The 12,174-nt window shown below is 36.5% G+C and overlaps 1 pseudogene; it reads left to right on the top strand.

Annotated features, from left to right (window-relative positions):
• The first annotated feature begins 5,178 nt into the window (after positions 1-5,178).
• LOC143614630 (putative clathrin assembly protein At2g25430 pseudogene) lies at positions 5,179-7,280 on the top strand (annotated as a pseudogene).
• Positions 7,281-12,174: the final 4,894 nt, after the last annotated feature.

Below are 12,174 nucleotides of genomic sequence, written 5' to 3'. Positions count from 1 at the left end.
AACACACGCCTCAGCCTCAACCGTCAACTTTTGTTTTGTTTGTTCTTGCAGGCAAAGAGACTATTAGAAGCCGTTGTTATGGTAAAAATTGAAATTTTTATTTTTTTTGTGAAGGAGATTACAAGAAGATGTCGCTAAATAACAAGTTAAAGACTTTATCAAATGAAGTTCTTGAGCCGAATCATTTAACATATTTGTTATGTTTTATGTTGTTTATTTTTATTATGTATTATGGTATTTGTACTACTTATTTTCTCATGTTAATAACGAGAGTATCGTTCTTATTTGTATTAATTTTAATATAAAAAGTGACTCATATTCCTACATTATAAACTTTCTTCATTTACAATTATTAATACAACGGTATTTTAAAACCCTCGATGACTTAAGTTCTACTTGGTGATCTTAGTAAGCTGACGTTCACAAAAGATAAACGCACGCCTAAGTAAAATCCATGACAATAAAAGAATAAAGTAGCATATATAAAGTATACTTGTTATAGCATTATGGCAATGTAACATACGAAATCACATATCGTACCTTAATGCAAAAGAGAGTTTACACAAACATCAAATCTCATAATGAAAGACGTCCTCAGAAATATAAGTATTAACCTATCAAGTCATTCCAATCAAATATAAGATGGATGTTATGAGAATGCTAATACGAAATATACGAAGAAGACAGAACTCCAAGCTATAAGTCACGTGAAAGTTGTTGGAACAAGTGTAGGTTGAATATAAATTACATGTGAACTAATGAGAGACGTAGTATGAGCATACATACTAATTATTCTACCAGAATCTTAATCAGAATAATACTAGGACCATTTTATAAAGAGTAAAAAAAAAGGAGAAATGAATATAAGGTTGCTAAATATGAGGCAGTGTGTTTGGAGAATCAGCACGTGTTCATTTCATTTGCCTTCCACACATTTAGATTCTTAGATCCCGAGGCGGTTCGCTTTTTGGAGCAAGTGCAGAAGGTGATCCACAGTGACTCGCAAAGCCCGATGAACCAAGGATTTATATTTAGTAGAATAGGCTTTGCGATTCAAAAGGGGATAGCGGCGCAGCTTGTTGATCGCTTACCAATTATCCAGATGTAGCTCGGTTGGTGTTTATATGTGTAAAAAACTTATAAATTAAATTAAACACAAAATAAACATAGGTTGATTAACCTATGTTCCGTTAGGTATCGAAATTGGTAAGTCGATCGTGATCTTTGTTATGAGCCATAAAACATGGTTATTCGTACAATCAAAATTATCCTACCCTGAACCTGTTAGGAATAAAGCATCGATGCAGAAGCAACAACATGCAACACAAAATAGAAATTAATAAACGATAAACGACACTACAACTTTATGTGGTTCGATCCAGCGAAAGACCTACATCCACGGACTACAACTAGGTTAATTTATTGATAACGTGCAAATATTACAATTTCATAGAAAAGTATGTGTGTGTGTATATATATATACTAGTTTGATCCTCCTGTGTTACGGGAGTTTATTTAAAGTTTTGTTTTTAATTGTTTTGTTATTTTATGATGATTTATTTTATTTTTTAACGTAATTTTGTTTTAATTTGATACATATATATTAGTTTGTTATTATATTTTTAACGTTTAGGTTTTATCAATTGAGATGTTTAGGTTTTTTTTTTATTTTTAACGAACAAATATAAACGAACATGAGCATCTTGGTTTTTTTAAATGTACAAACATGAACACAAATATTTGTCTAATGAAAAAAGGGGCGTGGATGTAGTTGACGATGGTGGGTAGTATCGGAAGTTAACTGACGATGGAGATGATAGATCAACAACGGAGAACATGCAAAGCAGATAAATTAAATTAGGGTTTGATGATGAAGGTGTTTATCAATAAATGAGATCTTATAACGCATTTGAGGGCTATTAGAGTTTGGTAAGACTCATAACCCGTGAAAACTATTCTTTGATGATTATTTTACAAATAAATGAGATGTTATAACCCGTTTAAGGGTTATCCGGGTTTGGTGAGGCCCATGACCCGCGAAAATTATTGTTTGATTATGAAATAGTTTTACAATTAAATGAGATGTTATAACCCATTTAAATATCATCCGGGTTTGGTGAGACTCATACCCGCGAATTCGGGTTAAATGCATGAGGAGCCTCCATTTATAAATCAAGCAATCTGGTGTCTCTAGAAAATGGGGGGAACAACCTGAGAGCGACACCTAGGATTTTATGGTAGACAATTATATAAATAGTTAGATTAGATATATATAAATATAAAACTAGAGTTAACAACTTAGTTAACAAGAAACAATTACGGGCATGAGCCCTTGTTCACCATGCCATGAGTAATTTGAGCCTAAACCCAAATCTGGTCCAAAGCCTTCACAAACCCAGCAAAGCAATAATTCATCAATACACTTTTTAGGGAAGAATCTAATTTCTAATTATAATAACATAGGATATATTATTTTATAAGTTAATTCTATTCAAATAACATGAGGAAACATGACTTGTTAATTAATATTATTTTGGATGTATTAAGCGCTGTTCGTTTACGACTTAGCTAATAATCTAATGTAGTAATATGCCTTCACGTGCATGGTTCCTAGCCTTTTCATATGTATAGACAAGTTTAGGCACCTGCTGTTATACTTTTTATATATTATTATTTCTATAATTATACCATACAGATTGCATTTTTGTATTCATAATCTAGGTTCTAGCCTTCTAGGTGAACATCCTTCCTACTGGTTTTACTTGAGAGGATTTGGGTGGAATAAGTGGCGGAACAAGAGAGGTGATCATAAAGTTGTTTCCTCTACATAATACAATTAACTAGGGCGTCTAACACATACTACTCCTCAAAGAAAAATTTTTTATAAGAAAAACATAACAAATTCATGTGAGTTTTAACAAGAAAGGCCATGGGAAGACATCTTTGAAGAGTCGGGGTTGTCGTTAAGTGTCTATGCAACAAGCGCTTGAGTGTGTATCTGTTTTTTTTTTTTGGAACGACCAACTAAGTAACACCGGGTACTCCGTACGCGGCCTTCATTGGCTAAAGATAGCCCAAGCCGGCCACTAGTCCGGACGGACGGAGCCCCTAACGGTCCACCTATTGAGTGTGTATCTAACGTTATACATGTAAATTATTAAAAAACTATATACAAATAAACATTTGGTTTTGGATCTAATTGATTTCATACCATTCTACTTTTATTTAATTAAAGCGTTTCAAAATCTAAATCGTCTATTAAATCAACAACCATGATGTTTTATCATTTCAACCATTTAGTCGCGTCTCAAACATCAACCAGCCAACAAAGAGAGAAAACAAGATTTTGATTGGTTTGTCTTATCTATAAACGGTCCATCTATTATGTCTTAGGTTGGGTTGGTACCGATCACGTAACACACCTCCTTATCAATTAATCTCTATAGCATTTCTCCACATCATTTCTGTTTCAAGACCCCAAAAGAAGAGTAAAAAACTAAGTAAAGAATCATGGAACTCCTTAAGCTAAGGTTGTTGAGTTTGATCCACCCCCAAGTGATCCAATATATTACGGCATGTAGGCACTGACGTGACACAGGATCAAGCCCTAGAGAGTGTAGTGGTCCATGTGATCCGGGGCTTAATTGAATTTTTTTTAAATACTACTTTCCTAATAAAGATTCATTATATTTTTTTTTAAAAAAAACATATAACTTCCATTTTTTTATATTTTTTTTCATTATATTACATTAATGGGGCTTGGGGGTTATCAAAAAATTTATCGCCGTTTAAACCGCTTGACAAATGAGTTCGTCTTCTTCGGAAGAATTAGAAGACAAAGACGATGTCGTTTATAAAATGAAGAGAAATATAGTTTTGATAGAGGAAAAGTGTGGCTTTTGTAAGAGAATAAGAGAGAATGGAGTGAGTTTTTATTAAAACGAAGAGGATGGATTTGTATTTATAGGTAAAAAAGTTATTTTTTTTAAATACCCACCCAACGGTCATATTGCACAAAACCCCACACCCAAAGGCTACTTTCTCCCACGCTATCCGGCTCGCCCCCCGCCTTCGTGCCCTTGCTCGCGTAAAGATGGGAGTGGTGTGTGCGACCATAGCCCGCTACCACATAGTTCGTGCCCTTTGGATTATGGATGAGCAAATTCGGTACCGGTACCGACGATTTGGTACCGAATCAGTACCAAAGTTTTGATTTTTGGGATTGGTATGGTACCGATATTTCCCGACTTTTTACCTTCGGTACCGGTATTATCCCTATTTTGGATGGCGCCCTTAGCAATAACGTGACAATCGCTCGTTATTATTCACACCCTAAAGTTAACAATAAGAGCCAGCGCCAACCGACGCTCACAAAATTTATTTCCGACACCGTCCAATATTCTCTCTTTCCCTTTCTCTCTCTCTCTCTCTAGATCTCACTCAGCCAACCACAACTCCACAAAATCCAATCCACCACTGAATATCAATCAACAATAATACACACCTCCAGACGTACGTACGTACGTACGTGTCTGCATCAACTAACTTCAGATCTATTCTTCTTCTTTTCTTTTCTTTTCTTTTCTGCTCCTGATCATAACGCTACGGTAATTCATAGGGTTTCATTCTACCAATTATTATTATTATTATTATTCATTCAAACCTTACCTCTATCGGAAACTTAAATCGGCTTATTCAACTTTAATAATTAACCAATCCCACCATTTCTGATTACTTGCTTCAATGCATTTCTGTTATTATCAACTTCATTAACAATTATTAATATTAATTGATGTCGGTGCTTTGTTTCATATTAATCATTAATTTCGTTAACTTTTTGTGAGAAGCTAATTATTAATTATCACGCGTCGCGTGCTTTATAATATGAGTTTTCTTAATCTGATTTTAATTCTGTGGATGCATTGCATTCAGAATTCTATACATCTCATTTTCATTCTGTGTCCGTTTAACTGACACTTTATTGTGTGTGAAACTTATCTATTGGTTAACAAAAGGTAATTGATTTTGTATGAATACATTATGGTGTTTCTTTAGATTTCTATAGATCTAATACTTTTGAATTTTTGTGAATATATTATATATTGTTATGCTTGGTTTCGATTTCTATAGATCTAATTCTGTAGTGTTGTTGATGCATTATTTCAGATCTGATTTTTTTAAAGTTTGTTAGGGTTTTGTGTGAAGAACAACAATTAGAAGCAAGCTTATAGCAATGCCGACAACTCTTCGGAAGGCGATTGGAGCGGTGAAGGATCAAACGAGCATCGGAATCGCTAAGGTAGCTAGCGATATGGCACCGGAGCTAAAAGTCGCCATAGTGAAAGCCACAAGTCACGACAATGATCCGGCGAGTGAGAAGTACATTCGGGAGATTCTGCAGCTTACGTCTTACTCGCGAGGCTACGTGAGCGCCTGCGTTCACTCTGTCTCGAAACGGTTAAGCAAAACGCGCGATTGGATCGTTGCCCTAAAGTGTTTGGTTCTCGTCCATCGGTTGTTGAATGACGGTGACTCGGTTTTTCAGATGGAAATTATGCACGCCACTAGACGAGGGACCCGGTTGCTTAACATGTCAGATTTTCGTGACGAGGTGCATAGTAATTCGTGGGATCACTCGGGTTTTGTTAGGACTTATGGGTTTTACTTGGACCAGAAGCTCGATTTAATCGCGTATGAGCGGAAGCAGAGCGGCGGGACCCGTGGAGATCAGGATAAATCCGGGGAAGATCGTTGGAGGTCGCCACAAAACCGGGGATATGATGATTACAACGGGTTTCGTGATGAACCGGGGTATGGTGATATGAGAAAAACAAGGTCTTATGGGGATGTAAGAGAGGGGTCTAGTGGATCATCTCAAGAAAATAAGGATACTACTCCGTTACGGGATATGAAACCCGAGAGGATTTTTGGTAAAATGGGGTATTTGCAAAGACTGTTGGATCGGTTATTGTCGTGCAGACCGACTGGTCTTGCGAGAAACAATAGGATGGTTTTGGTTGCATTGTATCCTATAGTGCAAGAAAGTTTTAAACTTTATGCTGATATATGTGAAGTGTTGGCTGTTTTGCTTGATAGATTCTTTGATATGGAGCATCATGATTGTGTGAAAGCGTTTGATGCGTACGTGAGTGCTGCAAAACAGATTGATGAGCTTGTAGCGTTTTATAACTGGTGTAAAGATATGGGTATCGCAAGATCATCCGAGTATCCAGAAGTTCAGAAAATATCCGGGAAATTACTCGAGACGTTGGAGGAGTTTGTGAGAGATAGAGCCAAAGCTATGAAAAGCCCGGATAAAAAACCCGAGGTTAAAGAAGTAGAACTGGTTCCTGATATGAATGAGATAAAGGCCTTGCCAGCACCGGAGACCGCACCGCCACCGCCTCCAGAGCCAGTAGTTGAGCCGCCTCCGCCACCACCTAAACCGCAGCACACCGGTGATTTAGTGGATTTAAGAGAGGAGGCAGTGACAGCTGATGATCAAGGAAATAGATTTGCTCTGGCATTGTTTGCAGGCCCGGGTGGGCCCGCAAACAACGGGAAATGGGAAGCATTTGGGTCAAACGGTAGACCCGAGGTGACTTCTGCTTGGCAGAGTCCGGCTGCTGAGGCGGGAAAAGCCGATTGGGAGCTTGCATTGGTGGAGACCGCTAGTAACCTGGAAAAACAAAAGGCGACAATGGGTGGTGGGCTCGACCCGTTATTGCTAAATGGAATGTATGACCAAGGAATGGTGAGGCAACACGTGAGCACGGCTCAGTTAACCGGTGGCAGTGCTAGTAGCGTGGCGTTACCAGGAAAAACAGCTACACCTGTTTTGGCACTGCCAGCACCTGACGGGTCAGTGCAGCCCGTTGGCGGCGATCCATTTGCAGCCTCGTTAAGTGTGCCGCCGCCCTCTTACGTGCAAATGGCGGATATTGAAAAGAAACAGCAGTTGTTGGTGCAAGAACAGATGGTTTGGCAACAGTATGCTAGAGATGGAATGCAAGGTCAAGTTAGTTTGAGCAGGATGAATGGTGGTGGTTATGTTGCACCGGGTCAACCGCCCATGATGCCTTATGGGGCTCCGCCTGTAAATGGATCCGGGTTCTACTATCCTACTTATTGATGATGGGTATTTGTTGTGTTGATCAAATGTTGTAGCATTCATTTTTGTTGTATTAGAACAAATGAGTAGCTAACTATATGTAATTAAATGAAACTATTTGTTTTGTGACACTTGGTGGTAAGCTTTATTCTGTTTAATATTGTCTCATACTTATGGTTAGTGAAGTAGCATTGGGTACTTGTTTCTCTTTGCTAAATAAGCATCATTCATGAACCATTAGTTTTTATAGAGATATATCTCACAGTAATAGCTATAACTGTACTTTTAATCTTTTGTCTTGGTTACCAATTATCATAGTTTAATTTTGATCCATAGCTTCTAATTGTTCTAATAACTGTAGCAGTGCTTGAATGTCCGGTTGAGACGACATAAAACGAACAGAAAAAACAAACAGGAAAAAAAAAAAGAAAAGAAAAAACAAACAAGCATCGTTAGCCTCGCGATTGATATCATGTAAACCCCGGGCATCTCATTGTGAATGTTATTTACACTAGAAAAGTAAAAGCATCAGATCACTTTATATTTACAAAAAACAAAACAAGATAATTGTTGGGTTTATCGGAGCTTGGGCTCGGTTAGCTGAAGATCTTGAAAACACGTTTGTTGGGTTAATTGAAGATTGAAGACACAGGAGGTCTTTGGGGCGGTCTATATCTCTTATTATGGCATAATTGTAGCATGTGGAATTGTGGATACATGTCAGCTTAGATCAAGCCACGTAAAATCGTAAATTTTAGTGTGACGTGTTCATTTATTTGTCTGCGTTGCAAAACCGATATTCAAACAATAAGAATAATGATCCAAACACAAAGTTGACCTATCTATTGAACAATCAGTTTATTATCTTTTGACTTTGTACTTTGTTAGTTGACTTTTGTGCTATGTATGAAAAATAGTCAAAGATGTATGGCCTTGTTTGTCATGAAGAGATTAACTTATTTCCAAGTTCTAGTCTTTGAAACAGAGTCAAAGTGAGTTGAGTCAGAGAGTGGGAATGATAAGGCTGGAAAGTCTGTTGGAATGGTCGTCACTGTTTGACCACATATTTTTGTAGTTTTTTCCATGCATATATACAAAAGATTACTTTTTTATTTAATTCAAACTATATGATTTGTATTTAATATTGCATAGTTATATTGGTTTTAATATCACGGTATTAGTGGTAAAAGTATTGGTATTACCTAGTAAAAAACTATGATTTAAGATTTAAGTCTCATAAGAGACAAAATGGTCGAAAATAAAAATTAGCTGTTAAAAAATCATTAAAAGCAGGTAAAATTAGGGGGGGAAATGATATGAATAATTTTACATTTATTATGCATAAAAAATTAAGTAGTTGATTACTTGATTGATCTGATTAAAACCAAACTTTACAAAAAGTTACAAAAGTGAGCTTCATATCTTGTTTGAGAAACCTGTCATAACTTATGTTGGTAACCTAACTTATGAATTATGATATGGCCTTGTTACCTACAAAAGGTGTATATTTTAAAATCACATCACATAATTGAATCTAATTGTTTCTTTTGATTTATATAAGTTTTAAACCGTATGAACCGTCATGGTAGTCCATTTACAAACGTGTGAATCCGGTTCAATTGGCGTGAACGGTTTTAAACAAATCAGATAAAACGAGGAAATGTGTTAGGTACTCCCGTTTTGGTAACGGGTTATTCAGTCCAACCATTTGCAAAACTGTTAACAGTATATCAATCTGGTTTCAAAACATTAATAGATACATGTTATACTTGTATAGTTGTATACTAACTTTAGAGCTCGTGTAACACACGAGATCATCCAAATAATAAAATTACAAGGCAAATAATTACATAGCGTATATGAAAAATGTATTACACTTATGTTTGTATATATACTATGTGTATATAAATTGATTTTATTTATATCAAAAAATTATTTTTTAAAATGAACTTAATAAAAAAATGCACGGAACGCTCGTATTGAAACTTTCATTATCAGTATCATATATGTATAATTTAAATAATTCAGGAAGAAGACTTCTCATACAATAGTAGTTTTGACCATTCAGACTATATCCGAATGAGCGTTACCTTAATTGATATATTTATCAAATTACAACCCATAGAAGGAAATGAGAACATTAAATTATAACGATAGATGTTCTTTAAGAAATATGTTTTTCTGAGCTACACTGTAACATCTCGTTTTCTCGTTTCGGTTAATAAAATGAAAGTATTAGTTATTATGAGTTGGGCTAGTATTGGGTTAAATGGATATGGGATTATGGACTTGGGTTATGTAGGAAAGAAGAAAAAGACCATAGGCTTCAGCGCATGATCCATAATTATATAAACCTTAATTACCAAATAATCTACTCATTTACACATATTCCATACACCACCAAAACACACACTTAAGCTCTTTCTCTAGTTTCTCACTTTTCTCTAGCCGAACCAAGAAGGAAAACCGATCCCGATACAAGGTAATGATAGTATGTCATGGTATTAACTCAAACCCGTTAGATTTAGTCGCGAAACGACGAGCCGACACCTTTAAACCAATAAAGTCATGGGATCCAGGTGGAATCGGGTATGAACCAAGCATAAGATGAGCCTAGGGGCCACCCTAGCTCAGATCTGGATCGAACGGGACGAAAAACGGTGAAAAAGGTGCAAAAATACGTTTTTCCGGCAAACCCGCGGTTTTCCAGCGCCGGAAAGGCGGCGGGTACGAGGAAGGGAATGTCAGAGAATGTTTCTGACATTCTCTGACCTAACCCTAATACGTTAACGAAAAGTTAACGAACTTGAGGTAATTCGTCAGGGTGATTCGTTAACGGAAACATAACAAACTAGCCTTAGTTCGTATCCAAATTCGTTAAGGAAAGGATAACGAATTAACCCCAATTCGTTATAATAATTCGTTAAAAGGAGATAACGAATTAGAAGGTTCAATTCGTTACAGAGGGGTCATTTGCTATGAAGTTCAATTCGTCAAAGGACCGGTTCGTTATAAGGTCCAATTCGTCAAAAAACCAGTTCGTTATGAACCTAATTCGTTAAGAACCAAATAACGAACTAAAAGTGTGATAAATGACAAGAACAGTCCTTGAACTTAGAAAAGAATGATTTAATTACAAAGAAGCCCTCGAACCCCGCTGGCCAGGGGCTCTGCCCCTTGGATCCCGCTAGGGGCTGCCGCCTTTAGAACCCTGCTGCCCCCGGACCCCCGTTCATTGAGGGTAATAATTAAACTAGAAACACGATATAGGTAGTGATAGTTAATTGATTCGCGTAATTGTTATACAGTTAGTCGTGCACAGCTCAAGAAAGGAATAACCATAAACGGTGAACGTAACCGAGTTCAGGTGAGTTTCTAGCCCCACTTCCTTGTTATGTTTTCGGGGCTGTGTGCATACTCGATGTGATAGTTAATACACTTACCTTAAGTGGTAAGTGTATGCCTTGTATGATTCATGTATGATGAATGCTTGACGGTGCGTGAACGATCTTCGGATATTGCATGTACTGCCAGGGGGTAGTTAAAGATGTGATATATATATATATATATATATATATATATATATATGAAGTATGGATGATGTATGTATGTTATGGTGATAGTACATGAACGATCTTCGGATATTGCATGTACTGTCAATGGATAGTTTAAAGAGATGATTGATATATATAAGATGTATGAGTGATGTATGAACGTACGGAAGTTATAATTATGAATAGGGAACCGACCCTAATAATGTCGGCGAATGTAGGGAACCGACCCTAATAATGTCGGTGAATGAAGGGAACCGACCTTAATAATGTCGGCGAATGTAGGGAACCGACCCTAATAATGTCGACGAATGTTATAGAGCGAAATGCTCTTTAAAACGTATATGTATAAATGAAAGTATGTATGTAAGTATGAAAGAAAGAATGTGTCACACCCCGACTTAGGGCCTAGACGTGTGACCACAAGTTGGTACCTGTTTTGTAAATATATCAGAGTTTATGGGTTAGTTTTAGCGGAAGACTTTAGGTTTGAATATAATATTAATTTACATTGAAAATTTACTCGGGAATTAAATACCCGAGTATTAGTTTACAAAAGATACGTTTCATATTACAAGGATTTTTAGTTATCAAAAACGGAGCCATCTTGTACGCGCTTTTATCTTCATTAAGACTCCAATCCTTGTTAATGCTACTTATGCTTAATTACCTGCAATGGGTTGGAAAAATACGTTAGCTATATGCTGGTGAACACGTACGACTCCATAAAACATTTGAATGACATTACAATACAAACATAGTTTTCTTGACAACCTCAGCGGAATCATTACTACTTCCGGTATATGTACCACTGCCCTACACACATAACGGTATTCTCCGAGCCAAACGGCCTTGAACAGAGAACTGGTAATGACCGTTGCAGCCCGCGGCTTCTTTGCCTTTGATTGATTGAATGGGCTTTAACAGTTATGTTTGGATACAGACACATGCGTATTCGGTCTGAGTTGATTTTATTCTCTACTTTGTATTATAACGTTTTAGAGATTTCATGATCTCATGTAGACATTGATTGACTCGTTAAGACAAACACCCGTTCATCTCACTGAGTATAAATATGTTTTGACTTATTGAAAAGGTTAACGTATTCACATGTACCGTCGGTGTTGGAAACCTTGACTGATTGATTGATTGTGAATGATATTTAACCTATACATAAATAGGTTCGTATGAATATTTTGAATGATTAAGCTATGATTATAAGCTTAACATTGAAATTGTTTATCTTTGATTTGTGAATGAAAAACACTTAGTTTTTATGTGACGTTTGATGTAGCATGCTTTGGCTTATAGGTCATAACATGTTGGTAAGTTTCTCCAGGTAAGTAAACGGGTCCCTCGGTTGATTGGGATTTGTACGAATTACTTTTCCTTAGGCAAGAAACTTACTACTAATGATATCACCCCTTACAGTTACTACATGCCCGTAAAAATATATCTTTGATTGACATTACTTGGTTATGAAGTAATGTTTATGAAAACTCGTTTATGAAT

Source organism: Bidens hawaiensis, unplaced genomic scaffold, assembly GCF_021521415.1.
Source record: "Bidens hawaiensis isolate Kalapana, Puna unplaced genomic scaffold, B.hawaiensis_p1.1 tig00040588_1, whole genome shotgun sequence".
Lineage (NCBI taxonomy): Eukaryota > Viridiplantae > Streptophyta > Magnoliopsida > Asterales > Asteraceae > Bidens > Bidens hawaiensis.
The sequence above is the reverse complement of the archived record's forward strand: the minus strand, read 5'-3'. Positions and strand labels throughout refer to the sequence as shown.